The 6000-nt window shown below is 46.4% G+C and overlaps 1 long non-coding RNA gene across 1 annotated transcript in view; it reads right to left on the reverse strand.

Annotated features, from left to right (window-relative positions):
* LOC129620385 (uncharacterized) overlaps positions 1–4287 on the reverse strand; it is a 29177-nt gene extending 24890 nt beyond the window's left edge. The window contains exons 1-2 of the long non-coding RNA XR_008698503.1: positions 4000–4287; positions 3285–3427 (exon numbers count right to left, since the gene is read on the reverse strand). This is a non-coding gene — a long non-coding RNA (uncharacterized LOC129620385). The remainder of the gene's footprint in view (positions 1–3284; positions 3428–3999) is intronic.
* Positions 4288–6000: the final 1713 nt, after the last annotated feature.

Below are 6000 nucleotides of genomic sequence, written 5' to 3' on the forward strand. Positions count from 1 at the left end.
TAGTTTTGTGGAGTATGCAAATCAATAAGGCCTTAATTGACTAAAATCTGTCTGTTGGTTTTAAAAAATTGGTAGATCTATAAAAATTTGAGTTTGGTGGGCTTTTGAGCTAACAGGTCTCAAAGAAATAACCTAGGGGCCAATATGCAGTGGCTGTCTTTGGCTGATTTATAAAACAAAGAGTTATGGGGGTCAGAGGACTCCTTTAGATGGGGCAGTTAGGGAAAGCTTCTCTGAACAGGGGACTTTGAGCTGACACCTGAGGAATGAGAAGGAGGCAGCTGTAAGAAGATACAAAGGCCTTGGAAGTAGGAAAAAGCTTTGCCTGTGTGTTCAAGAGACAGAACAAAGCCAGAGGGGCTGGAGCTGAGTGAACAAAGATGGACCCATGATCAATGAGATGAGGTGGGAGGACAGAACAGGGGATAGGAGACGCTGGTATGCCAGGATAAGGAGTGGGCTTCTATTTTAAGTCCAGTACAAAGCCTTTGGAGGATTTTGATTAATATTTTAAATATTCCGGTTTATATTTGGAAAAACCTCGGGCTGCCATGCGGGGGAGGAAGCGGGGACAGGGGAAGCAGGGAGACTAATGAGGAGGCTCTAGATAATAGAAGATGGCGGCTTGCATCGGGAGGTGGAGCCGAAACGGCGCGAAGAGAGCCGCTGGTGGGGGCTGGGGCGCACCAGAGGACTCAGGGATGGGTGGGCCGGGGAGATGTGAGGCAGGGAGATGACCGAGGATGATGGGGGTTGGGGGATGGGGTTCCATTTCCCGCGATGGAGTAGTCCAGGAGAGGAGCAAGTGTGGAGGAAATCAAGAATTGCCAGTGTGAGTCTCATCCTCCTTGCTGTGTGGATGCTGAGGGGCAAGATGATTCTTCACTGGGCCATTGGCTCCAGAGACGACCTGTTCTCATGTATGGATTTAACTGGGGCATCTGGACTATGTGCAGAAGACTCCAGAGGACTCTGTGTAGCCAACCAAGAAAATGAGATACCAGCCATTAAACTGTTACTCGATCAAGGAGTAAAAATACATTCTGAATTAACCTCTGCTGACTGCATGTGAATTACAGCTCCATTTAAATGGCTTCTTCTTAAAGGCAGGGTGGTGGGGGGCTTGGGTGGGGTAAGGGAGGGCGAAGGCAGTGTCTCAGATCACACAGGGCATGCCAGCATCTGTCTCCTCCCAGGAAGCCCATCGTGTTGTTTCTGTTCTCTCTGTATTACAGGTGGAGAGTCTGAATCTCCAGAAGGGAAATAACTTGGCCAGGGTCTTAGAGCCTGTAAGCAGCAGCACCAGGTCAGAATCCTGCTCTTTGGTTTCCAAAGCCTCTTCCTTTGTTTTACCATCCCTGTCACGTGCACACCTTTCTATATTCCTTCATTTTCTTTAGCTTGGTTTAAGTTAAAATTCAACCCCCCATCTCATTTGACAGACCAGAAGGTCAGTGTTGGTCATTAGGGGAGCAGCCTGCCCCTTGGTTTAAGGCAAAGACCACACATTCTTAGGCCTTGTCGCAGCTTCCGAGGGGTCCCCACTCTCACTGGGTGGGCATCAGTGGTGCCCGTCAATCACCATGGAGACGTCCCTAGTCCTGGCTCCAGCAGAACTGGTAGTTCTGAGGTTTCTATGCTGCCTGTGGGATTCAAGGGACTTTGTCAAGGTGGAGTGCTGTCCAGATTGAGAAAGCCTCTCCTGCTCCTCTCTGGCCAATCAAATTCTGCCTGCCTGTCACTGAAGACCTAAGCAGCCTGCCTCCTGCCCTGCCTCGGCCTCTCTGTGAGTCAAGGAGCACAAAGTTGCCAACTTGTATGAGATGCAGGAAGAGAAAAACCTCTCTTTGAGCAAAAAGCACAAGTGATTATCTCCATCAATTATCCAGGAACACTTCTTTCACTTCGCTTGGGCTGGGCCCTGTCCCAGGTTATGGTGGAGCATGTTGAAACATGTCAGAGCAGCCCACACTGATAGCAAGCCAGGAGGCTTATTTTTATTTTTTAACATTTTATCTTGGACATATCAAACCTATACAGAATTAGTTGTTGTTCAGTCGCTAAGTTGTGTTCCTGTCATTCACTTTCTCCCCGTTTGCTCAAATTCATGTCCATTGAGTCAGTGATGCCATCCAGCCATCTCATCCTCTGTCACTCCCTTCTCCTCTTGCCCTCAATCTTTCCCAGTATCAGGGTCTTTTCCAATGAGTTGGCTCATTGAATCAGGTGGCCAAAGCACTGGAACTGTTCCTTTGGTATCTCTAATTTTCTTGAAGAGATCTCTAGTCTTTCCCATTCTATTGTTTTCCTCTATTTCTTTACACTGTCCATTTAAGATGGCTTTCTTATCTCTCCTTGTTGTTCTCTGGAACTCCACATTCAGTTGGGTATATCTTTCCCTTTCTCTCTTGGCTTTTCCTTCTCTTTTTTCCTCAGCTGTTTGTAAATCCTCCTCAGACAGCCACTTTGTCTTCTTGCATTTATTTTTCTTTGGAATGATTTTTGTCACCACATCCTGTACAATGTTATGACCCTTTGTCCATAGTTCTTCAGGCACTCTGTCTATCAAATCTAAAGCCTATTCATCACTTTCACTGTGTAATCGTAAAGGATTTTATTTAGATCATAACTGAATGGCTTAGCAGCCTTCCCTACTGTCTTCTATTTAGGCCTGAAATTGGCAATAAGGACCTCATGATCTGAGCCACAGTCAGCTCCCAGTCTTGTTTTTGCTGACTATGTAGAGCTTCTCCATCTTTGGCTGCAAAGAGCATAGTCAATCTGAGTTTGGTATTGACCATCTGGGGATGTTCATGTGTAGAGTCATCTCTTGTGTTGTTGGGAAAGCATGATTGCTATGACCAGCATGTTCTCTTGACAAAACTCTGTTAGCTTTTGCCCTGCTTCATTTTGTACTCCAAGGCCAAATTTGCCTGTTACTCTGGACATCTCTTGACTTTCTATTTTTGTATTTCAATCCCTTGTGATGGAAAGGACATCTTTTTTGGTTGTTAGTTCTAGAAGATCTTGTAGGTCTTCATGGAGCCAATCAACTTCAGCTTCTTCAGCATAGAGAAGTATTTAATAAGCATCATATATCCATTACCCCATTTTCAACAGCTCCTGGCTATTCTTGTTTAATCTATACCTCTATCCATGCTCTCTCTTCCATACAATTTTGAAGCAAATCACAGACCTAGTATCATTTCACCCATAAATATTTCAGTTTGTGTCTATAAGAAGTGCATATATATATATAAGTACATATATAAATATATATTTACATTGAAGTATATCTTTGCCACTCCATGGACTGTGGCCCACCAGGCTCCTCTGTCAGTGGAATTCTCCAGGCAAGAATACTGGAGTAGGCAGCCATTTCCTTCTCCAGTGGATCTTCCTAACCGAGGGATCAAACCTGGGTCTCCTGCATTGCAAGCAAATTCTTTACTGTCTGCGCCACCAGGAAAGCCCACATAATTAAGTTACAATATTACATTAGTTTCAGGTATATAAAATAAATAAGCAACAAGGACAGATATGTTTTTAGAGGAAGAAAAACTTCCCAGTTGAAAACCTTTACTTATTTGGAAATGGAGGACCATGATCCCCAGTGAGAGATGGGAGATTCCAAGCTCTTCCTGACCCTTCCACTGTGCAGGTTGATCAAGTTCTGTCCCCTTACTGCTTCCTTTTCCTCATCAGCAAAATGCAAATGAAAGTATCCACTTTACAGATGAAAAAACTGCGGCCCAGAGAGGGAACAGGATTTTTCCAAAGTTACCAGATTTTAAAGTCCTCAGGCTAGCTGGAGAAAAGGTCACTTAAGCAGGCTAATAGTTTCTTCAAATCAGTATTTTTTAAATACGTGGTCAAGATTTATTTAGAGGTGATGCTTAGTGTTGCCCAAATTAGGATGAAGAAAGGGGATTCTGGTGGCTGCCTCAGCCTATCCTTCTCTCTAGCAATTCCATTCTAGTCCCAGCTTGTGTAACTTACCTGGCAGAAATCCTGCAGTTCCCCTGCCCACTCTCCTTTGAAGGCAGTTTAGCAACTGCTTGTTATTCAATCAGCCCAGGGCTGGGGGGTGGTAGTGTCTCACTCTTGCCCCAGCTTCTTCAGTGATTCCTCTCAATCTCACAGAGTTCTCTCACTGAGATGAGTAGAGGTGATGCAAGTGACAGAAAACCCAACTCAATTATCTCAGCAAAAGGGAAAATGTATCGGTCAATATAAGTCCAATAGAATCTCCTTCAGGCTTGGTTGGATCCAGGAGGAATCTTTCACTTCCCCTTCTGGCCTTGCTTTTCCTGATGTTGGTGCCCTTCTCAGGCAGGCTCTGCCCTCTGGGGCAGGATGCTGGCCTCTTTCTGGCTTACATCATCTCCTTTCATCAGCCCAGCAGAAGGGAGAGATTCTCTTTTCTGGCTCTTATTGGCTCATTTTGGGTCACATGCTTATGCCTGAGCCAATCACCATGGCCTGGAGTTGAGGTGTGCTGGTTGGATTAGATCCAGATCATCTGGGGTGGGTCAGCCTCTCACAAACCCCAGTGGAGTGGGGCTAGAGGATTTTGATTCCCAGAGGAGAGTCAGTAGGTTGGCTGAGGAAGAGGGGTAGATACTGAGCAGCAAATAATGGATTTCCACTCTCCAGTTATATTTCTAGGGATGTTTAATGCCTCTTAGTTGAGCTCTGGGCAACCACCAGCTGCTCTGTCCTTTACTGCAGCGCTGGCTTTGTCGGGGCTATAATTAGAGGCCGGGACTCCCGGCTCTCAGCCCGTGCTCTTCATGTCCTTTACCTCCCACTTGCTGCAGATATGGTCTACAGACAGACTGCCTGGGGCATCTCTTCTCTGGGCAGGGCCGCCTGTGGCAGGCCTGCCTCTCATCTTGACCAAAAGCAACTCTCAGCCTCTTAACCTGAGACTCAGGGAGCTCTTTCCTATTGAAACTGTCATCTGGTTTGCTATGACCTTGAGCAAGCTCTTCACATCTCTGAGCCTCAGCTGTATATTTTAAGACATCTGTAAAATGGAGCTAGTAGTGATACCTATCTCCCAGGGATGTGAGATGCTAAAATGAGCTTATGATTTGTAAATGAGTGTAAAAATGGAAAGAATAATACTAACCATTACTATTGCTACCTGCTTCTTCCTCCAGGGAAATTTTTTTTCTCAGCCTACCCGTTTTTTTTTTTTTTTTTTTCCCTCCATTTCCCCCAGGGGAGCAGCCACTTGCTCATGGCTTTGATCAAGATGAGTTTTGATGGCTTGGAAGCTTTCAGAGCCTCCCACTCTTCCTCCTCTCATCCTGCTGAGCTGACAATTTCGTATGACATCAATTCCTCTGACAGCCGTGTAAACAGATGGTGGTCTCCGCTGCCCGGGGTGCTGGGGGGAACGATACCATGGTAACCTGCTAAACTGTGACAGGTGCCAGGACGGGGGGAAATCCAGGGCCTTCAGACGTGCACGCACATGGCTCCGGCAGCAGGCCCTGGGTTACAGGTTTATCTCAGACACGGGGAGGTGCGACTGGCCCTGCGGCAGCAAGGTCATGGGCTCGAGTGACAACCCGCCCCCTTCCAGCCATGTGACCATAGCTAAATTGCTTCCTCTCACCTGGTCCATGGGGGATAAACAGCGTTATCCTAGAGTCAGCAAGGGTATGGATGAACGTGCCTAACTCTAGAATGGGCATGTGGCTGGTGCCCAATAAACGTTTGTTGAATGAATAAAAAAATGAGTGAAAGAGACCCAGAAGATCAACTCCCTAGAAGCTGGTTGGAAACAGGGCTCCTGGCAAGTACTGGCTGGAAAAAGTCAAAGTGTGTGAGTATTTGGGATCTGGCCACCACACCAACTCTTTCTCTGAACAGTTAGGACCCGGTGCTTTGCAAGTGGTAGGATCCATTCCCAAGTGCCCCCAGGCCAGGAGGATAAGCCCTCACTCCCAGCTAGCAATCTGGTGAGTGGATCTAGCTTTTTATAAGTCT

The sequence above is a fragment of the Bubalus kerabau genome, chromosome 10 (assembly GCF_029407905.1).
Source record: "Bubalus kerabau isolate K-KA32 ecotype Philippines breed swamp buffalo chromosome 10, PCC_UOA_SB_1v2, whole genome shotgun sequence".
NCBI lineage: Eukaryota > Metazoa > Chordata > Mammalia > Artiodactyla > Bovidae > Bubalus > Bubalus kerabau.